At 40.6% G+C, this 24,457-nt stretch overlaps 1 pseudogene; it reads right to left on the reverse strand.

Moving 5' to 3' along the window:
* Nucleotides 1–3,616: 3,616 nt before the first annotated feature.
* The window catches only part of LOC139752564 (protein gustavus-like), a 40,882-nt pseudogene continuing 20,041 nt past the window's right edge, over nt 3,617–24,457 (reverse strand).

A 24,457-nucleotide genomic window follows, 5' to 3' on the forward strand; every position in this document is an offset into this window, starting at 1 on the left:
TGTCCAAACAATTTCAAAACACACTCTTCTGCTCTCTCAACCACGCTCTTCTTATTTCCACACATCTCTCTTACCCTTACATTACTTACTCGATCAAACCACCTCGCACCACCTATTGTCTTCAAACATCTTATTTCCTGCACATCCACTCTCCTGCTCACTACTCTATCCATAGCCCACGCCTCGTAACCATACAACATTGTTGGTACCACTATTCCTTCAAACATAGCCACTTTTGCTTTCCGAGATAACGTTCTCGACTTCCACACATTCTTCAAGGCTCCCAGGATTGTCGCCCCCACCCCCACCCTATGATCCACTTCTGCTTCCATGGTTCCATCCGCTGCCAGATCCACTCCCAGATATCTAAAGCACTTTATTTCCTCCAGTTTTTCTCCATTCAAACTCACCTCCCAATTGACTTGACCCTCAACCCTACTGTACGTAAAAACCTTGCTCTTATTCACATTTACTCTTAACTTTCTTCTTTCACACACTTTACCAAACTCAGTCACCAGCTTCTACAGTTTCTCACATGAATCAGCCACCAGCGCTGTATCATCAGCGAACAACATCTGACTCACTTCCCAAACCTCTCATCCACAACAGACTGCATACTTGCCCCTCCTTCCAAAACTCTTGCATTCACCTCCCTAACAACCCCATCCATAAACAAATTAAACAACCATGGAGACATCACACACCCCTGCCGCAAACCTACATTCACTGAGAACCAATCACTTTCCTCTCTTCCTACACGTACACATGCCTTACATCCTCGATAAAAACTTTTCATTGATTTTAACAACTTGCCTCCCACACCATATATTCTTAGTACCTTCCACAGAGCATCTCTATCAACTCTATCATGTGCCTTTTCCAGATCCATAAATGACACATACAAATCCATTTGCTTTCTAAGTATTTCTCACATACATTCTTCAAAGCAAACACCTGATCCGCACATCCTCTAAGACTTTTGAAACCACACTGCTCTTCCCCAATCTGAAGCTCTTTACATGCCTTCACCCTCTCAATCAATACCCTCCCATATAATTTACCAGGAAAACTCAACAAACTTATCCCTCTGTAATTTGAGCACTCATTCTTATCCCCTTTGCCTTTATACAATGGCACTCTGCAAGCATTCCGCCAATCCTCAGGCACCTTACTATGAATCATACATACATTAAATAAGGTTACCAACCAGTCAACAATACAGTCACCCCCTTTTTTAATAAATATCACTGCAATACCATGCAAACCCGCTGCCTTGCCGGCTTTCATCTTCCGCAAAGCTTTTACTACCTCTTCTCCATTTACCAAATCATTTTCCCTAACCCTCTCACTTTGCACTCCACCTCGACCAAAGCACCCTATATCTGCCACTCGATCATCAAACACATTCAACAAACCTTCAAAATACTCACTCCATCTCGTTCTCACATCACCACTACTTGTTATCATCTCCCCATTAGCCCCCTTCACTGAAGTTCCCATTTGCTCCCTTGTCTTACGCACTTTATTTACCTCCTCCCCGAACATCTTTTTATTCTCCCTAAAATTTAATGATACTCTCTCATCCCAACTCTCATTTGTCCTCTTTTTTACCTCTTGCACCTTTCTCTCGACCTCCTGTCTCTTTCTTTTATACATCTCCCACTCATTTGCATTTTTTCCCTGCAAAAATCGCCTCTCTCTTCTCTTTCACTAATAATCTTACTTCTTCATCCCACCACTCACTACCCTTTCTAATCAACCCACCTCCCACGCTTCTCAAGCCACTAGCATCTTTTGCGCAATCCATCCCTGCTTCCCTAAATACATCCCATTCCTCCCACACTCCTCTAACCTCCTTTGTTCTCACCTTTTTCCATTCTGTACTCAGTCTCTCCTAGTACTTTCTCACACAAGTCTCCTTCCCAAGCTCACTTACTCTCACCGCTCTCTTTACCCCAACATTCTCTCTTCTTTTCTGAAAACCTATACAAATCTTCACCTTAGCCTCCACAAGATAATGATCAGACATCCCTCCAATTGTACCTCTCAGCACATTAACATCCAAAAGTCTCTCTTTCGCGCGCCTGTCAATTAACGTGTAATCCAATAACGCTCTCTGGCCATCTCACCGACTTACATACGTATACTTATGTATATCTCGCTTTTTAAACCAGGCATTCCCAATCACCAGTCCTTTTTCATCACATAAATCTACAAACTCTTCACCATTTCCATTCACAACACTGAACACCCCATGTATACCAATTATTCCCTCAACTGCCACATTACACACCTTTGCATTCAAATCCCCCTTCACTATAACCCGGTCTCGTGCATCAAAACCACTAACACACAGTCATTCAGCTTGCTCCCAAAACACTTGCCTCTCATGATCTTTCTTCTCATGACCAGGTGCATATGCACCAATAATCACCCATCTCTCTCCATCGACTTTCAGTTTTACCCACATTAGTCTAGAATTTACTCTTACATTCTATCACATACTCCCACAACTCCTGTTTCAGGAGTAGTGCTACGCCTTCCCTTGCTCTTGTCCTCTCACTAACCTCTGACTTCACTCCCAAGACATTCCCAAACCACTCTTCCCCTTTACCCTTGAGCTTCATTTCTCTCAGAGCCAAAACATCCAGGTTCCTTTCCTCAAACATACTATCTATCTCTCCTGTTTTCGCATTTTGGTTACATCCACAAACATTTAGACACCCAAATCTGAGCCTACGAGGAGGATGAGAACTCCCCGCGTGTCTCCTTCTCTTTCCTATTTTAGAAAGTTAAAATACAAGAAGGGGAGGATTTCTGGCCCCCCGCTCCCGTCCCCTCTAGTCGCCTTCTACGACACGTAAGGAATGCGTGGGAAGAATTCATTCTCACCTATCCCCAGGGATAATATATATATATATATATATATATATATATATATATATATATATATATATATATATATATATATATATATATATATATATATATATATATATATATATATATATATTATATATATATATATATATATGAAAAATGTAAGAAACAATTTAGAAAACTGAAACTTCTAGCTGGAAAATGAAATGAAAAATGAATGTCACATAATGGTTCAACCTCTGGCTATGGAAAAGGGAAATGTATAATCTATTTACACAAACGTCAATAGTAGTTTTCATCAATTTAACCACTGTATCATACTGCCTGGTCCTCTTCTTCTCTTATCATGAAACTGGAATATTGGCTGATGATGTTTCTCAATTGTCTTCACTACACAAAGTACAACCATATCTTGGATACATGAGGTAGGTAGCTGGTCATCCGCCATAATAAAGTCTTGACAGACCTAAAGTTTATCCGGACCTCAAGTTTTCGAGTACATTTATGAAAAACACCTTTTTGCTTTCTACCTCTATCACTCTGAAAAATGCTCCATTTGTTTTCATTTCAATGAAAGAATAAGCTTCAATGTCTAAGCTACATTCTTTTCCAATTTCTTTATTTTCTTGGATGAAATATGAATTCTTCAAATCACTTACACGAATGTCTTCAAATTCCATAGGGTATATACAGTTAATAACTTCAGCGCGTTCACAATTAGTTCACAATTAGGAAACAAATTGGAGCAAAAAAATTATGCTGGTAAACTAAACATGCCATATGGTACAGGTAATTCATTAAAAAAAAAATCTCCAAAACAGGATGTTTTGATTATCAAACAACTGATGCTGCAGACGCTTTATCCCATGCGCCGCCATCACTCAACTTGCTATAGAGTGTCTCCCTTGGGCTGGGCCTGTGGGGTGCGGGGCTGGGAAGCCAGGTGGCTGGTGGTGGAAGGGGTACAGAGGAGATCAGCTGTCTCAAACTATCACCTGCGGTCATGATACAGAAGGTACTGCGTGATAGATGGTGGCAAATTGAGTTCTTCAATTCGAGAAAGTTGCTGTTTCCCACTTGCCTGCTGTATCACACGTCGACACAAATCCATTAAAGGAAGGGGCTCCGGATCTAATCCACCTATGTATCTTATGGTGATTTCACAGTGCCCCCACACAGCTGAGACTAATGGGTAGAGTTTCTTGCCTTTCAAACCTCGAAACGCTACACCCAAATACTGGCCCTCAACCACAAATGCCAACGTACCCTAATCCATGTCAAGAACAACAAAAAATTTGTCTGGTACAACAAATGTCTCGTCGTTGTTTAATAGTGAAGGATATGTAATGCCGGAATTGCCTTGTTTAGCATTGTGATACAATTTATTGCGTCCTAAATCCAAGCCCCATGACTGGTCATTAGTGCCAACCAAACTCTGATACCCTTGAGAGTGTAGTGGGGCTTCATCTGTAACTACTCCAACTACTGCATTTGTACCACGTTGCCGGGTGGGTATAACCAACTCTTCCTCGAATACAATCAGTACTCCGGGCTACAGGGTGCCGGTGGAACGTCAGTTTGTCATCCTCCTTAGTTCCCCTTTCAAATTTACAATGACTCCTTGATGTATGGCTGTACAGTAGACTACTGTATGTATATATATATATATATATATATATATATATATATATATATATATATATATATATATATATATATATATATATATTATATATATATATATATATATATATATATATATATATATATATATATATATATATATATATATATATATATATATATATATATATATATATATATATATATATATATATATATATATATATATATATATATATATAATATATATATATATATATATATATATATATATATATATATATATATATATATATATATATATATATATATATATATATATATATATATATATAGTTTGTTGAGTATTCCAGGTAAATTATATGGGAGGGTATTGATTGAGAGGGTGAAGGCATGTACAGAGCATCAGACTGGGGAAGAGCAGTGTGGTTTCAGAAGTGGTAGAGGATGTGTGGATCAGGTGTTTGCTTTGAAGAATGTATGTGAGAAATACTTAGAAAAGCGAATGGATTTGTATGTAGCATTTATGGATCTGGAGAAGGAATATGATAGAGTTGATAGAGATGCTCTGTGGAAGGTATTGAGAATCTATGGTGTGGGAGGCAAGTTGTTAGAAGCAGTGAAAAGCTTTTATCGAGGATGTAAGGCATGTGTACGTGTAGGAAGAGAGGAAAGTGATTGGTTCTCAGTGAATGTAGGTTTGCGGCAGGGGTGTGTGATGTCTCCATGGTTGTTTAATTTATTTATGGATGGGGTTGTTAGGGAGGTGAATGCAAGAGTTTTGGAAAGTGGGGCAAGTATGAAGTCTGTTGTGGATGAGAGAGCTTGGGAAGTGAGTCAGTTGTTGTTCGCTGATGATACAGCGCTGGTGGCTGATTCATGTGAGAAACTGCAGAAGCTGGTGACTGAGTTTGGTAAAGTGTGTGAAAGAAGAAAGTTAAGAGTAAATGTGAATATGATCAAGGTTATTAGGTACAGTAGGGTTGAGGGTCAAGTCAATTGGGAGGTAAATTTGAATGGAGAAAAACTGGAGGAAGTAAAGTGTTTTAGATATCTGGGAGTGGATCTGGCAGCGGATGGAACCATGGAAGCGGAAGTGAATCATAGGGTGGGGGAGGGGGCGACAATCCTGGGAGCATTGAAGAATGTGTGGAAGTCGAGAACATTATCTCGGAGAGCAAAAATGGGTATGAAGGAATAGTGGTTCCAACAATATTGTATGGTTGCGAGGCGTGGGCTATGGATAGAGTTGTGCGCAGGAGGGTGGATGTGCTGGAAATGAGATGTTTGAGGACAATGTGTGGTGTGAGGTGGTTTGATCGAGTAAGTAATGAAAGGGTAAGAGAGATGTGTGGAAATAAAAAGAGCGTGGTTGAGAGAGCAGAAGAGGGTGTTTTGAAATGGTTTGGGAACATGGAGAGAATGAGTGAGGAAAGATTGACCAAGAGGATATATGTGTTGGAGGTGGAGGGAACGAGGAGAAGTGGGAGACCTAATTGGAGGTGGAAAGATGGAGTGAAAAAGATTTTGTGTGATCGGGGCCTGAACATGCAGGAGGGTGAAAGGCGGGCGAGGAATAGAGTGAATTGGATCGATGTGGTATAACGTGGTCGACGTGTTGTCAATGGATTGAATCAGGGCTTGTGAAGCGTCTGGGGTAGACCATGGAAAGTTGTGTGGGGCCTGGATGTGGAAAGGGAGCTGTGGTTTCGGGCATTATTGCATGACAGCTGGAGACTGAGTGTAAACGAATGGGGCCTTTGTTATCTTTTCCTAGCGCTACCTCGCACACATGAGGGGGAGGTGGATGGTATTCCATGTGTGGCGAGGTGGCGATGGGAATGAATAAAGACAGGCAGTGTGAATTGTATGCATGGGTACAGATGTATGTGTCTGTGTGTGTATATATATGTGTACATTGAGATGTATGGGTGTGTATGTTTGCGTGTGTGGACGTGTGTGCATATACATGTGTATGGCGGTGAGTTGGCCCATTTCTTTCTTCTGTTTCCTTGCGCTACCTCGCAAATGCGGGAGACAGCGACAAAGCAAAAAATAAAAAAAGAATAAAAATATATCCTGGGGATAGGGGAGAAAGAATACTTCCCACGTATTCCCTGCGTGTCGTAGAAGGCGACTAAAAGGGAAGGGAGCGGGGTGCTGGAGATCTTCCCCTTTCCTTTTTTTTTTTAAATTTTCAAAAGGAAGGAACAGAGATAGGGGCCGGGTGGGGATGTTTCCTCAGAGGCCCAGTCCTCTGTTCTTAACGCTACCTCGCTGAGGCGGGAATGGCGAATAGTGTGAAAAAAGGAAAACATATATATATATATATATATATATATATATATATATATATATATATATATATATATATATATATATATATATATATATATATATATATATGAGCATACATATACATGGAAAGGATCAAAATTTTGCGCATGATTACGATATTCCTATGAGTGGGCAAAAAAGAAAGGGTAGTGAGTGATGTGATGAAGATGTGAGATTATCATTTAAAGAGAAGGGAGAGGCTTTGGACGTTTTTTTGCAGGGAAGTAATGCAAATGAGTGCGTGATGTGTAAAAGAAAGAGGCAGGAGGTGAAGAGAAAGGTACAAGAGGTGAAAAAGAGGGCAAATGAGGGTTGGGGTGGGAGAGTATTGTTAGATTTTAGGGAGAATGAAAAGATGTTTTGGAAGGAGATGAGTAAAGTGCGTAAGACAAGGGAACATATGAGAACATCATTGAGGGGGGCAAATGGGGGGGGGGTGATAACAAGTAGTGGTAATGTGAGAGGGAGATTGAGTGAGTATTTTGAAGGTTTGTTGAGCGTGTTTGATGATAGAGCGGTGGATATAGAGTGTTTTGGTCGAGGGGGTGTTCAAAGTGAGAGGGTTTGGGAGAATTAGTTGGTAAACAGAGAAGAGGTAGTAAAAGCTTTGGGAAGATGAAAGCCAGCAAGGCAGCTGCTTTTGATGGTATTGCAGTGGAATTTACCAAAAAAGGGGGTTACTGTGTTGTTGACTGGTTGGTAAGGTTACTTAATGTATGTATGACTCAGGGTGAGGTTCTTGAGGATTGACGGAATGGTTGCATAGTGCCATTGTACAAAGGCAAAGTGATAAAATTGAGTGCTCAAATCATAGAGGTATACGTTCTTGAGTATTCCCGGGAAATTATATAGGAGGGTATTGATTTAGTGGGTGAAGGCATGTATACAGCATCAGACTGGGGAAGAGCAGTGTGGTTTCAGAAGTGGTAGAATGTGTGGTAGAATGTGTGGATTAGGTGTTTGCTTTGAAGAATGTTTGTGAGAAGTAGTTAGAAAAGCAAGTGGATTTGAATTTAGCATTTATGGAACTGGAGAAGGCATATGATAGAGTTGATAGAGATGCTCTGTGGAAAGTATTAAGAATATATGTTGTGGGAGGTAGGTTGTTAGAAGCAGTGAAAAGTTTTTTCGAGGATGTAGGGCCTGTACACGAGTAGGAAGAGAGAGAAGTTATTTGTTTTCAGTAAATGTTGGTTTGCAGCAGTGATACGTGATGTCTTCATGGTTGTTTAATCTTTTTATGAATGGGGTTGTTAAGGAGGTGAATGCAAGAGTTTTGGAAAGAGGGGCAAGTATACAGTATCTATTGGATGAGAGAGCCTTGGAAGTGAGTCAGTTATTCTTCACTGATGATACAGCGCTTGTGGTTGAATCGGGTGAGAAACTGAAGAAGCTGTTGACTGAGTTTGGTGAAGTCTGTGAAAGAAGAAAGCTGAGAGTAAATCGAATAAGAGCAAGGTTATTAGGTACAGTGGGGTTAAGGGACAAGTCAATCGGGAGGTAAGTTTGAATCGAGAAGACCTGGAGCAAGTGAAGAATTTTAGATATCTGGGAGTGGATTTGGCAGCGGATGGAACCATGGAAGCGGAAGTGAGTCATAGGGTGGTGGAAGCGACGAAAGCTCTTTAAGCGTTGAAAAAAGTTTGGAAGTCGAGAACGTTATCCTGGAAAGCAAAAATGGGTATGTTTGAAGGAATAGTGGTTCCAACAATGATATAAGGTTGCTAGGAGTGGGCTATAGATAGAGTTTTACGTAGGATTGTGGATGTGCTGGAAATGAGATGTTTAAGGACAATATGAGTTGAGAGGTGGTTTGATCGAGTAAGTAATGAAAGGGTAAGAGAGATGTGTGGTAATAAAAAGAGTGTGGATGAGAGAGCAAAAGAGGGTGTTTTAAAATGGTATGGTTACATGGAGAGAATGAGTGAGGGAAAATTGACAACGAGGATACATGTGTCAGAGGTGGAGGGAACGTGGAAAACTGAGAGACCAAATTGGACGTGGAAAGATGGAGTGGAAATAATTTTGAGTGATCTGGGCCTGAACATGCAGGAGGGTGAAAGGCTTGCAAGGAATAGAGGGAATAGGAACAATATGGTATAACGGGGTCGACTTGCTGTCAATGGACTGAATCAGGGCATGTGAAGCGTCTGGGGGAATCCATGGAAAGTTTTTTGGGGCCAGGATGCGGAAAGGGAGCTGTGGTTTCGGTGCATTACACATGACTGCTAGAGACTGAGTGTGAACCAATGTGGCCTGTGTTCTCTTTTCCAAGCGCTAACTCGCACATTTGCGGGGGAAATGGGTTGTCATTTCATGAGTGGTGGGGTGGCGACGGAAATAAATAAGGGCAGACAGAATGAACTATGTACATGTGTGTATATGTTTATGTCTGACGTGCTGTCAGTGGATTGAATCAGGGCATGTGAAGCGTCTGGGGTAAACCATGGAAAGCTGTGTAGGTATGTATATTTGCGTGTGTGGACGTATATATATACATGTGTATGGGGGTGGGTTGGGCCATTTCTTTCGTCTGTTTCCTTGCGCTACCTCGCAAACGCGTGAGACAGCGACAAAGCAAAAGAAAAAAAAGAAAAAAAAAAGATACCACATCGATCCAATTCACTCTATTCCTTGCCCTCCTTTCACCCTCCTGCATGTTCAGGCCCCGATCACACAAAATCTTTTTCACTCCATCTTTCCACCTCCAATTTGGTCTCCCACTTCTCGTTCCCTCCACCTCCGACACATATATCCTCTTGGGCAATCTTTCCTCACTCATTCTCTCCATGTGCCCGAACCATTTCAAAACACCCTCTTCTGCTCTCTCAACCACGATCTTTTTATTTCCACACAACTCTCTTACCCTTACGTTACTTACTCGATCAAACCACCTCACACCACACATTGTCCTCAAACATCTCATTTCCAGCACATCCATCCTCCTGCGCACAACTCTATCCATAGCCAACACCTCGCAACCATAAAACATTGTTGGAACCACTATTCCTTCAAACATACCCATTTTTGCTTTCCGAGATAATGTTCTCGACTTCCACACATTCTTCAAGGCTCCCACAATTTTCGCCCCCTCTCCCACCCTATGAAGCACTTCCGCTTCCATGGTTCCATCCGCTGCCAGATCCACTCCCATATATCTAAAACACTTTACTTCCTCCAGTTCTTCTCCATTCAAACTTACCTCCCAATTGACTTGACCCTCAACCCTACTGTACCTAATAACCTTGCTCTTATTCACATTTACTCTTAACTTTCTTCTTTCACACACTTTACCAAACTCAGTCACCAGCTTCTGCAGTTTCTCACATGAATCAGCCACCAGCGCTGTATCATCAGCGAACAACAACTGACTCACTTCCCAAGCTCTCTCATCCCCAACAGACTTCATACTTGCCCCTCTTTCCAAACCTATTGCATTCACCTCACTAACAACCCCATCCATAAACAAATTAAACAACCATGGAGACATCACACACCCCTGCCGCAAACCTACATACACTGAGAACCAATCACTTTCCTCTCTTCCTACACGTACACATGCCTTACATCCTCGATAAAAGCTTTTCACTGCTTCTAACAACTTGCCTCCCACACCATATATTCTTAATACCTTCCACAGAGCATCTCTATCAACTCTATCATATGCCTTCTCCAGATCCATAAATGCTACATACAAATCCATTTGCTTTTCTAAGTATTTCTCACATACATTCTTCAAAGCAAACACCTGATCCACATATCCTCTACCACTTCTGAAACTACACTGCTCTTCCCCAATCTGATGCTTTGTACATGCCTTCACCCTCTCAATCAATACCCTACCATATAATTTACCAGGAATACTCAACAACTTATACCTCTGTAATTTGCGCACTCACTCTTATCCCCTTTGCCTTTCTACAATGGCACTATGCACGCATTCCGCCAATCCTCAGGCACCTCACCATGAGTCATACATACATTAAATAACCTTACCAACCAGTCAATAATTCAGTCACCCCCTTTTTTAATAAATTCCACTGCAATACCATCCAAACCTGCTGCCTTGCCGGCTTTCATCTTCCGCAAAGCTTTTACTACCTCTTCTCTGTTTACCAAATCATTTTCCCTAACCCTCTCACTTTGCACACCACCTCGACCAAAACACCCTATATCTGCCACTCTATCATCAAACACATTCAACAAACCTTCAAAATACTCACTCTATCTTCTCACATCACCATTACTTGTTATCACCTCCCCATTTGCGCCCTTCACTGAAGTTCCCATTTGCTCCCTTGTCTTACACACTTTATTTACCTCCTTCCAGAACATCTTTTTATTCTCTCTAAAATTTAATGATACTCTCTCACCCCAACTCTCATTTGCCCTCTTTTTCACCTCTTGCATCTTTCTCTTGACCTCCTGTCTCTTTCTTTTATACATCTCCCACTCAATTGTATTTTTTCCTTGCAAAAAATCGTCCAAACGCCTCTCTCTTCTCTTTCACTAATAATCTTACTTCTTCATCCCACCACTCACTACCGTTTCTAATAAACCAACCTCCCACTCTTCTCATGCCACAAGCATCTTTTGCGCAATCCATCACTGATTCCCTAAATGCATCCCATTCCTCCCCCACTCCCCTTACTTCCATTGTTCTCACCTTTTTCCATTCTGTACTCAGTCTCTCGTGGTACTTCCTTACACAAGTCTCCTTCCCAAGCTCACTTACTCTCACCACCCTCTCCACTCCAACATTCACTCTTCTTTTCTGAAAACCCATACAAATCTTCACCTTAGCCCTCACAAGATAATGATCAGACATCCCTCCAGTTGCACCTCTCAGCACATTAACATCCAAAAGTGTCTCTTTCGCGCGCCTGTCAATTAACACGTAATCGAATAACGCTCACTGGCCATGTCTCCTACTTACATACGTATACTTATATGTATATATATATATATATATATATATATATATATATATATATATATATATATATATATATATATATATATATATATATATATATATATATATATATATATATATATATATATATATACATATACATATATATAATATATGTATATATATATATATATATATATATATATATATATATATATATATATATATATATATATATATATATATATATATATATATATATATATATATATATATATATATATATATATATATATTGATACAGTGGTTAAATTGATGAGAAATGCTATTGACGTTTGTGTAAATAAATTATACATTTCCTTTTTTCCATAGCCAGAGGTTGAACCATTATGTGACATTCATTTTTTTCATTCATTTCAAGCTAGAAGTTTCAGTTTTCTAAATTGTTTCTTACATTTTCAATATGTATATATATGTATGTGTGTGTGTGTGTATTTGTGCGTATGTATGTGTATGTCTGTGTATGTGTATATGTATATATATATGTATATTATCCCTGGGGATAGGGGTGAAAGAATACTTCTCACGTATTCCTCGCGTGTCGTAGAAAGCGACTAGAGCGGACGGGAGCGGGGGGCCAGAAATCCTCCCCTCCTTGTATTAACTTTCTAAAATGGGAAACAGAAGGAGTCGGGCGGGGAGTGCTCATCCTCCTCGAAGGCTCAGAGTGGGGTGCCTAAATGTGTGTGGATGTAACCAAGATGTGAAAAAAGGAGAGATAGGTAGTATGTTTGAGGAAAGGAACCTGGATGTTTTGGCTCTGAGTGAAACGAAGCTCAAGGGTAAAGGGGAAGAGTGGTTTGGGAATGTCTGGGGAGTAAAGTCAGGGGTTAGTGAGAGGACAAGAGCAAGGGAAGGAGTAGCAATACTCCTGAAACAGGAGTTGTGGGAGTATGTGATAGAGTGTAAGAAAGTAAATTCTCGATTAATATGGGTAAAACTGAAAGTTGATGGAGAGAGGTGGGTGATTATTGGTGCATATGCACCTGGGCATGAGAAGAAAGATCAAGAGAGGCAAGTGTTTTGGGAGCAGCTGAATGAGTGTGTTAGTGGTTTTGATGCACGAGACCGGGTTATAGTGATGGGTGATTTGAATGCAAAGGTGAGTAATGTGGCAGTTGAGGGAATAATTGGTATACATGGGGTGTTCAGTGTTGTAAATGGAAATGGTGAAGAGCTTGTAGATTTATGTGCTGAAAAAGGACTGATGATTGGGAATACCTGGTTTAAAAAGCGAGATATACATAAGTATACTTATGTAAGTAGGAGAGATGGCCAGAGAGCGTTATTGGATTACGTGTTAATTGACAGGCGTGCGAAAGAGAGACTTTTGGATGTTAATGTGCTGAGAGGTGCAACTGGAGGGATGTCTGATCATTATCTTGTGGAGGCTAAGGTGAAGATTTGTATGGGTTTTCAGAAAAGAAGAGTGAATGTTGGGGTGAAGAGGGTGGTGAGAGTAAGTGAGCTTGGGAAGGAGACCTGTGTGAGGAAGTACCAGGAGAGACTGAGTACAGAATGGAAAAAGGTGAGAACAATGGAAGTAAGGGGAGTGGGGGAGGAATGGGATGTATTTAGGGAATCAGTGATGGATTGCGCAAAAGATGCTTGTGGCATGAGAAGAGTGGGAGGTGGGTTGATTAGAAAGGGTAGTGAGTGGTGGGATGAAGAAGTAAGAGTATTAGTGAAAGAGAAGAGAGAGGCATTTGGACGATTTTTGCAGGGAAAAAATGCAATTGAGTGGGAGATGTATAAAAGAAAGAGACAGGAGGTCAAGAGAAAGGTGCAAGAGGTGAAAAAAAGGGCAAATGAGAGTTGGGGTGAGAGAGTATCATTAAATTTTAGGGAGAATAAAAAGATGTTCTGGAAGGAGGTAAATAAAGTGCGTAAGACAAGGGAGCAAATGGGAACTTCAGTGAAGGGCGCAAATGGGGAGGTGATAACAAGTAGTGGTGATGTGAGAAGGAGATGGAGTGAGTATTTTGAAGGTTTGTTGAATGTGTTTGATGATAGAGTGGCAGATATAGGGTGTTTTGGTCGAGGTGGTGTGCAAAGTGAGAGGGTTAGGGAAAATGATTTGGTAAACAGAGAAGAGGTAGTGAAAGCTTTGCGGAAGATGAAAGCCGGCAAGGCAGCAGGTTTGGATGGTATTGCAGTGGAATTTATTAAAAAAGGGGGTGACTGTATTGTTGACTGGTTGGTAAGGTTATTTAATGTATGTATGACTCATGGTGAGGTGCCTGAGGATTGGCGGAATGCGTGCATAGTGCCATTGTACAAAGGCAAAGGGGATAAGAGTGAGTGCTCAAATTACAGAGGTATAAGTTTGTTGAGTATTCCTGGTAAATTATATGGGAGGGTATTGATTGAGAGGGTGAAGGCATGTACAGAGCATCAGATTGGGGAAGAGCAGTGTGGTTTCAGAAGTGGTAGAGGATGTGTGGATCAGGTGTTTGCTTTGAAGAATGTATGTGAGAAATACTTAGAAAAGCAAATGGATTTGTATGTAGCATTTATGGATCTGGAGAAGGCATATGATAGAGTTGATAGAGATGCTCTGTGGAAGGTATTAAGAATATATGGTGTGGGAGGAAAGTTGTTAGAAGCAGTGAAAAGTTTTTATCGAGGATGTAAGGCATGTGTACGTGTAGGAAGAGAGGAAAGTGATTGGTTCTCAGTGAATGTAGGTTTGCGGCAGGGGTGTGTGATGTCTCCATGGTTGTTTAATTTGTTTATGGATGGGGTTGTTAGGGAGGTAAATGCAAGAGTTTTGGAAAGAGGGGCAAGTATGAAGTCTGTTGGGGATGAGAGAGCTTGGGAAGTGAGTCAGTTGTTGTTCGCTGATGATACAGCGCTGGTGGCTGATTCATGTGAGAAACTGCAGAAGCTGGTGACTGAGTTTGGTAAAGTGTGTGGAAGAAGAAAGTTAAGAGTAAATGTGAATAAGAGCAAGGTTATTAGGTACAGTAGGGTTGAGGGTCAAGTCAATTGGGAGGTGAGTTTGAATGGAGAAAAACTGGAGGAAGTGAAGTGTTTTAGATATCTGGGAGTGGATCTGGCAGCGGATGGAACCATGGAAGCGGAAGTGGATCATAGGGTGGGGGAGGGGGCGAAAATTCTGGGAGCCTTGAAGAATGTGTGGAAGTCGAGAACATTATCTCGGAAAGCAAAAATGGGTATGTTTGAAGGAATAGTGGTTCCAACAATGTTGTATGGTTGCGAGGCGTGGGCTATGGATAGAGTTGTGCGCAGGAGGATGGATGTGCTGGAAATGAGATGTTTGAGGACAATGTGTGGTGTGAGGTGGTTTGATCGAGTAAGTAACGTAAGGGTAAGAGAGATGTGTGGAAATAAAAAGAGCGTGGTTGAGAGAGCAGAAGAGGGTGTTTTGAAATGGTTTGGGCACATGGAGAGAATGAGTGAGGAAAGATTGACCAAGAGGATATATGTGTCGGAGGTGGAGGGAACGAGGAGAAGAGGGAGACCAAATTGGAGGTGGAAAGATGGAGTGAAAAAGATTTTGTGTGATCGGGGCCTGAACATGCAGGAGGGTGAAAGGAGGGCAAGGAATAGAGTGAATTGGAGCGATGTGGTATACAGGGGTTGACGTGCTGTCAGTGGATTGAATCAAGGCATGTGAAGCGTCTGGGGTAAACCATGGAAAGCTGTGTAGGTATGTATATTTGCGTGTGTGGACGTGTGTATGTACATGTGTATGGGGGGGGTTGGGCCATTTCTTTCGTCTGTTTCCTCGCGCTACCTCGCAAACGCGGGAGACAGCGACAAAGTATAAAAAAAAAAAAAAAAAAAAAAAAAAATATATATATATATATATATATATATACAGACGAAAGATTGGCCCAACCCGCCAACATACACATGTATATACATACACGTCCACACACGCAAATATACATACCTATACATTTCAATGTACACATATATATACACACACAGACATATACATATATACACATGTACATAATTCATACTGTCTGCCTTTATTTGTTCCCATCGCCACCCCGCCACACGTGGAATAACAACCCCCTCCCCCCTCATGTGTGCGAGGTAGCGCTAGGAAAAGACTCCAAAGGCCCCATTCGCTCACACTCATTCTCTAGCTGCCATGTAATAATGCACCAAAACCACAGCCTCTTTCCACATCCAGGCCCCACACAACTTTCCATGGTTTACCCCAGACGCTTCACATGCCTTGGTTCAATCCATTGACAGCACGTCGACCCCGGTATGCCACATCGTTCCAATTCACTCTATTCCTTTCACGAATTTCACCCTCCTGCATGTTCAGGCCCCGATCACTCAAAATCTTTTTCACTCCATCTTTCCACCTAAAATTTGGTCTCCCACTTCTCCTCGTTCCCTTCACCTCCAACACATATATCCTCTTGGTCAATCTTTCCTCACTCATTCACTCCATGTGACCAAACCATTTCAAAACACCCTCTTCTGCTCTCTCAACCACACTCTTTTTATTTCCACACATCTCTCTTACCCTTACATTACATACACGATCAAACCGCCTTACACCACATATTGTCCTCAAACATCTCATTTCCAACAAATCCACCCTCCTGCGCGCAACTCTATCCATAGCCCACGACTCGCAACCATACAACATTGTTGGAACCATTATTCCTTCAAACATACCCATTTTCGCTTTCCGAGATAATGTTCTCGACATCCAAACATTCTTTAAAGGTTCCCAGAATTTTCGCCCCCTCCCCCACCCTATGATTCACTTCCGCTTCCATGGTTCCATCCGCTGCCAGATCCACTCCCAGATATCTAAAACACTTTAATTCCTCCAGTTTTTCTCGATCCAAACTTACCTCCCAATTGACTTGACCCTCAATCCTACTGTACCTAATAACCTTGTTCTTATTCGCATTTAATCTTAATTTTCTCCTTTCACACACATCACCAAACTAAGTCACCAGCTTCTGCAGTTTCTTACGTGAATCAGCCACCAGCGCTGTATCATATATGTATATATATATATATATATATATATATATATATATATATATATATATATATATATATATATATATATATATATATATATATATATATATATATATATATATATACATATATATATATATATATATATATATATATATATATATATATATATATATATATATATATATATATATATCTTCTGTTTCCCATTTTAGAAAGTTAATACAAGGAGGGGAGGATTTCCGGCCCACCGCTCCCGTCCCCTCTAGTCGCTTTCTACGACACGCGAGGAATACGTGGGAAGTATTCTTTCACCCCTATCCCCAGGGATAATATACATATATATATACATATACACACACACACACATACACACACATACGCACATACACACACACACACACACATACATATATATACATATGAAAAAGGTAAGAAACAATTTAGAAAACAAACTTTTAGCTTGAAATGAATGAAAAAAAATGAATGTCACATAATGGTTCAACCTCTGGCTATGGAAAAGGAAATGTACAATTTATTCACACAAACGTCAATAGCAGTTCTCATCAATTTCACCACTGTATCAATAAGCTTCAATGTCTAAGCTACATTTTTCTCCAACTTCACTATTTTCTTGTCAAAAACACCATGCATGAAAACTATCACTCCAGTAACACAGCTATAAACATTTACTTCCCCTTTAAAAGTTCTGGGGAAGTCTGTCTCGATACACTGCGGCGAGGCGACGCGACGCTGACACAATCACTGTCACAATATCACTTCTGCCTCCTCAAGTCAATCTCTCATCCACAGTGCAGGCCTTCATCGTCGAAATCGGTCTTGCTTCATCTCCTTCTCACATCACCACTACTTGTGGTGATGTGAGGTGGCATGAGAAGAAAGATCATGAGAGGCAAGTGTTTTGGGAGCAGCTGAATGAGTGTGTTAGCGGTTTTGATGCACGAGACCGGGTTATAGTGATGGGTGATTTGAATGCAAAGGTGAGTAATGTGGCAGTTGAGGGAATAATTGGTATGCATGGGGTGTTCAGTGTTGTAAATGGAAATGGTGAAGAGCTTGTAGATTTATGTGCTGAAAAAGGACTGATGATTGGGAATACCTGGTTTAAAAAGCGAGATATACAAAAGCATACTTATGTAAGTAGGAGAGATGGCCAGAGAGCGTTATTGGATTACGTGTTAATTGACAGGCGTGCGAAAGAGAGACTTTTGGATGTTAATGTGCTGAGAGGTGCAACTGGAGGGATGTCTGATCATTATCTTGTGGAGGCTAAGGTGAAGATTAGTATGGGTTTTCAGAAAAGAGGAGTGAATGTTGGGGTGAAGAAGGTGGTGAGAGTAAGTGAGCTTGGGAAGGAGACCTGTGTGGGGAAGTACCAGGAGAGACTGTGTACAGAATGGAAAAAGGTGAGAACAATGGAAGTAAGGGGAGTGGGGGAGGAATGGGATGTATTTAGGGAATCAGTGATGGATTGCGCAAAAGATGCTTGTGGCATGAGAAGAGTGGGAGGTGGGCTGTTTAGAAAGGGTAGTGAGTGGTGGGATGAAGAAGTAAGAGTATTAGTGAAAGAGAAGAGAGAGGCATTTGGACGATTTTTGCAGGGAAAAAATGCAATTGAGTGGGAGAAGTATAAAAGAAAGAGACAGGAGGTCAAGAGAAAGGTGCAAGAGGTGAAAAAAAGGGCAAATGAGAGTTGGGGTGAGAGACTATCAGTAAATTTTAGGGAGAATAAAAAGATGTTCTGGAAGGAGGTAAATAGGGTGCGTAAGACAAGGGAGCAAATGGGAACTTCAGTGAAGGGCGTAAATGGGGAGGTGATAACAAGTAGTGGTGATGTGAGAAGGAGATGGAATGAGTATTTTGAAGGTTTGTTGAATGTGTCTGATGACAGAGTGGCAGATATAGGGTGTTTTGGTCGAGGTGGTGTGCAAAGTGAGAGGGTTAGGGAAAATGATTTGGTAAACAGAGAAGAGGTAGTAAAAGCTTTGCGGAAGATGAAAGCCGGCAAGGCAGCAGGTTTGGATGGTATTGCAGTGGAATTTATTAAAAAAGGGGGTGACTGTATTGTTGACTGGTTGGTAAGGTTATTTAATGTATGTATGACTCATGGTGAGGTGCCTGAGGATTGGCGGAATGCGTGCATAGTGCCATTGTACAAAGGCAAAGGGGATAAGAGTGAGTGCTCAAATTACAGAGGTATAAGTTTGTTGAGTATTCCTGGTAAATTATATGGGAGGGTATTGATTGAGAGGGTGAAGGCATGTACAGAGCATCAGATTGGGGAAGAGCAGTGCGGTTTCAGAAGTGGTAGAGGATGTGTGGATCAGGTGTTTGCTTTGAAGAATGTATGTGAGAAATACTTAGAAAAGCAAATGGATTTGTATGTAGCATTTATGGATCTGGAGAAGGCATATGATAGAGTTGATAGAGATGCTCTGTGGAAGGTATTAAGAATATATGGTGTGGGAGGCAAGTTGTTAGAAGCAGTGAAAAGTTTTTATCGAGGATGTAAGGCATGTGTACGTGTAGGAAGAGAGGAAAGTGATTGGTTCTCAGTGAATGTAGGTTTGCGGCAGGGGTGTGTGATGTCTCCATGGTTGTTTAATTTGTTTATGGATGGGGTTGTTAGGGAGGTAAATGCAAGAGTCCTGGAAAGAGGGGCAAGTATGAAGTCTGTTGGGGATGAGAGAGCTTGGGAAGTGAGTCAGTTGTTGTTCGCTGATGATACAGCGCTGGTGGCTGATTCATGTGAGAAACTGCAGAAGCTGGTGACTGAGTTTGGTAAAGTGTGTGGAAGAAGAAAGTTAAGAGTAAATGTGAATAAGAGCAAGGTTATTAGGTACAGTAGGGTTGAGGGTAAAGTCAATTGGGAGGTGAGTTTGAATGGAGAAAAACTGGAGGAAGTGAGGTGTTTTAGATATCTGGGAGTGGATCTGTCAGCGGATGGAACCATGGAAGCGGAAGTGGATCATAGGGTGGGGGAGGGGGCGAAAATTTTGGGAGCCTTGAAAAATGTGTGGAAGTCGAGAACAGTATCTCGGAAAGCAAAAATGGGTATGTTTGAAGGAATAGTGGTTCCAACAATGTTGTATGGTTGCGAGGCGTGGGCTATGGATAGAGTTGTGCGCAGGAGGATGGATGTGCTGGAAATGAGATGTTTGAGGACAATGTGTGGTGTGAGGTGGTTTGATCGAGTAAGTAACGTAAGGGTAAGAGAGATGTGTGGAAATAAAAAGAGCGTGGTTGAGAGAGCAGAAGAGGGTGTTTTGAAATGGTTTGGTCACATGGAGAGAATGAGTGAGGAAAGATTGACCAAGAGGATATATGTGTCGGAGGTGGAGGGAACGAGGAGAAGAGGGAGACCAAATTGGAGGTGGAAAGATGGAGTGAAAAAGATTTTGTGTGATCGGGGCCTGAACATGCAGGAGGGTGTAAGGAGGGCAAGGAATAGAGTGAATTGGAGCGATGTGGTATACAGGGGTTGACGTGCTGTCAGTGGATTGAATCAAGGCATGTGAAGCGTCTGGGGTAAACCATGGAAAGGTGTGTAGGTATGTATATTTGCGTGTGTGGACGTGTGTATGTACATGTGTATGGGGGGGGGGTTTGGCCATTTCTTTCGTCTGTTTCCTTGCGCTACCTCGCAAACGCGGGAGACAGCGACAAAGTATAAAAAAAAAAAAAAAAAAAAAAAAAAAATATATATATATATATATATATATATATATATATATATATATATATATATATATATATATATATATATATATATATATATATATATATATATATATATATATATATATATATATATATATATATATATATATATATATATATATATATATATATATATATATATATATATATATATATATATATTCACCTTAAAATTTAATGATAATCTCCCACCCCAACTCTCATTTGCCCTCTTTTTCACCTCTTGCAACTTTCCTTGACCTCCTGTCTCTTTCTTTTATACATCTCCCACTCAATTGCATTTTTTCCCTGCATAAATCATCCAAACACCTCTCTTTTCTCTTTCACTAATAATCTTAATTCTTCATCCCACCACTCACTACCCTTTCTAATCAACCCACCTCCCACTCTTCTCACGCCACAAGCATCTTTTGCGCAATCCATCACTGATTCCCTAAATACATCTCATTCCTCCCCCACTCCTCTTACTTCCATTGTTCTCACCTTTTTCCATTCTGTACTTAGTCTCTCCTGGTACTTCCTCACAAAAGTCTCCTTCCCAAGCTCACTTACTCTCACCACCCTCTTCACCGCAACATTCACTCTTCTTTTCTGAAAACCCATCCAATCTTCACCTTAGACTCGACAAGATAATGATCAGACATCATTCCAGTTGCACCTCTCAGCACATTAACATCCAAAAGTCTCTCTTTCGCGCGCCTGTCAATTAACACGTAATCCAATAACGCTCTCTGGCCATCTCTCCTACTTACATACGTATACTTATGTATATCTGGCTCTGGAAGGAGGTAAATAAAATGCGTAAGACAAGGGAGCAAATGGGAACTTCAGTGAAGGGCGGAAATGGGAAGGTGATAACAAGTAGTGGTGATGTGAGAAGGAGATGGAGTGAGTATTTGGAAGGATGTTGAATGTGTTTGATGATAGAGTGGCAGATATAGGGTGTTTTGGTCGAGGTGGTGTGCAAAGTGAGAGGGTTAGGGAAAATGATTTGGTAAACAGAGAAGAGGTAGTAAAAGCTTTGCGGAAGATGAAAGCCGGCAAGGCAGCAGGTTTGGATGGTATTGCAGTGGAATTTATTGAAAAAAAGGGATGACTGCATTGTTGACTGGTTGGTAAGGTTATTAAATATATGTATGACTCATGGTGAGGTGCCTGATGATTGGCGGAATGCGTGCATAGTGCCATTGTAGAAAGGCAAAGGGGATAAGAGTGAGTGCTCTAATTACAGAGATATAAGTTTGTTGAGTATTCCTGGTAAATTATATGGGAGGGTATTGATTGAGAGGGTGAAGGCATGTACAGAGCATCAGATTGGGGAAGATCAGTGTGGTTTCAGAAGTGGTAGAGGATGTGTGGATCAGGTGTTTGCTTTAAAGAATGTATATGAGAAATACTTAGAAAAGCAAATGGATTTGTATGTAGCATTTATGGATCTGGAGAAGGAATATGATAGAGTTGATAGAGATGCTCTGTGGAAGGTATTAAGAATATATGGTGTGGGAGGAAAGTTGTTAGAAGCAGTGAAAAGTTTTTATCGAGGATGTAAGGCATGTGTACGTGTAGGAAGAGAGGAAAGTGATTGGTTCTCAGTGAATGTAGGTTTGCGGCAGGGGTGTGTGATGTCTCCATGGTCGTTTAATTTGTTTATGGATGGGGTTGTTAACGAGGTGAATGCAAGAGTTTTGGAAAGAGGGGCAAGTATGAAGTCTGTTGGGGATGAGAGAGCTTGGGAAGTGAGTCAGTTGTTGTTCACTGATGATACAGCGCTGGTGGCTGATTCATGTGAGAAACTGCAGAAGCTGGTGACTGAGTTTGGTAAAGTTTGTGAAAGAAGAACGTTAAGAGTAGATGTGAATAAGAGCAAGGTTATTAGGTACAGTAGGGTTGAGGGTCAAGTCAATTGGGAGGTAAGTTTGGATAGAGAAAAACTAGAGGAAGTAAAGTGTTTTAGATATCTAGGAGTGGATCTGGCAGCGGATGGAACCATGGAAGCGGATGTGAATCATAGGGTGGGGGAGGGGGCGAATATCCTGGGAGCCTTGAAGAATGTGTGGAGGTCGAGAACATTATCTCGGAAAGCAAAAATGGGTATGTTTGAAGGAATAGTGGTTCCAACAATGTTTTATGGTTGCGAGGTGTGGGCTATGGATAGAGTTGTGCGCAGGAGGGTGGATATGATGGAAATATGATGTTTGAGGACAATGTATGGTGTGAGGTGGTTTGATCGAGTAAGTAACGTAAGGGTAAGAGAGATGTGTGGAAATAAAAAGAGCGTGGTTGAGAGAGCAGAAGAGGGTGTTTTGAAATGGTTTGGGCACATGGAGAGAATGAGTGAGGAAAGATTGTCCAAGAGGATATATGTGTCGGAGGTGGAGGGGACGAGAAGTGGGAGACCAAATTGGAGGTGGAAAGATGGACTGAAAAAGATTTTGTGTGATCGGGGCCTGAACATGCAGGAGGGTGATAGGAGAGCGAGGAATAGAGTGAATTGGATCGATGTGGTATACCGGGGTTGACGTGCTGTCAGTGGATTGAATCAGGGCATGTGAAGCGTCTGGGGTAAACCATGGAAAGCTGTGTAGGTATGTATATTTGCGTGTAGACGTGTAAGTATATACATATGTATGGGGGTGGGTTGGGCCATTTCTTTCGTCTGTTTCCTTGCGCTACCTCGCAAACGCGGGAGACAGTGACAAAGCAAAAAAAGAAAAAAAAAGAATATATATATATATATATATATATACATATATATATATATATATATATATATATATATATATATATATATATATATATATATATATATATATATATATATATATATATATATGTATATATATATATATTATATATATTTATATATATATATATATATATATATATATATAAATATATACATATATATATTCTTTCTTTCTTTATTTTAAACTATTCGCCATTTCCCGCGTTAGCGAGGTAGCGTTAGGAGCAAAGGACTGGGCCTTTTTTGGAATATCCTCACCTGGCCCCCTCTGTTCCTTCTTTTGGAAAATTAAAAAAAAAACGAGAGGGGAGGTTTTCCAGCCCCCCGCTCCCTCCCCTTTTAGTCGCCTTCTACGACACGCAGGGAATACGTGGGAAGGATTCTTAATCCCCTATCCCCTGGGATAATATATATATCTTTCTTTCTTTCATACTATTCGCCATTTCACGCATTAGCGAGGTAGCGTTAAGAACAGAGGACTGGGCCTTAGAGGGAATATCCTCACCTGGCCCCCTTCTCTGTTCCTACTTTTGGAAAATTAAAAAAAAAAACGAGAGGGGAGGATTTCTAGCCACCCGCTCCCTCTCATTTTAGTCGCCTTCTACGACACGCAGGGAATACGTGTGAAGTATTCTTTTTCCGCTATCCCCAGGTATATATATATATATATATATATATATATATATATATATATATATATATATATATATATATATATATATATATATATATATATATATATATATATATATATATATATATATATATAGATATATATATATATACATATACATATATATATATATATATATATATATATATATATATATATATATATATATATATATATATATATATATATATATATATATATATATATATATATATATATATATATATATATATTTTTTTTTTTTTTTTTTTTTTTTTTATACTTTGTCGCTGTCTCCCGCGTTTGCGAGGTAGCGCAAGGAAACAGACGAAAGAAATGGCCCAACCCCCCCCCCCCCCATACACATGTACATACACACGTCCACACACGCAAACATACATTCCTACACAGCTTTCCATGGTTTACCCCAGACGCTTCACATGCCTTGATTCAATCCACTGACAGCACGTCAACCCCTGTATACCACATCGCTCCAATTCACTCTATTCCTTGCCCT

This window comes from Panulirus ornatus, chromosome 13, assembly GCF_036320965.1.
Source record: "Panulirus ornatus isolate Po-2019 chromosome 13, ASM3632096v1, whole genome shotgun sequence".
Lineage (NCBI taxonomy): Eukaryota > Metazoa > Arthropoda > Malacostraca > Decapoda > Palinuridae > Panulirus > Panulirus ornatus.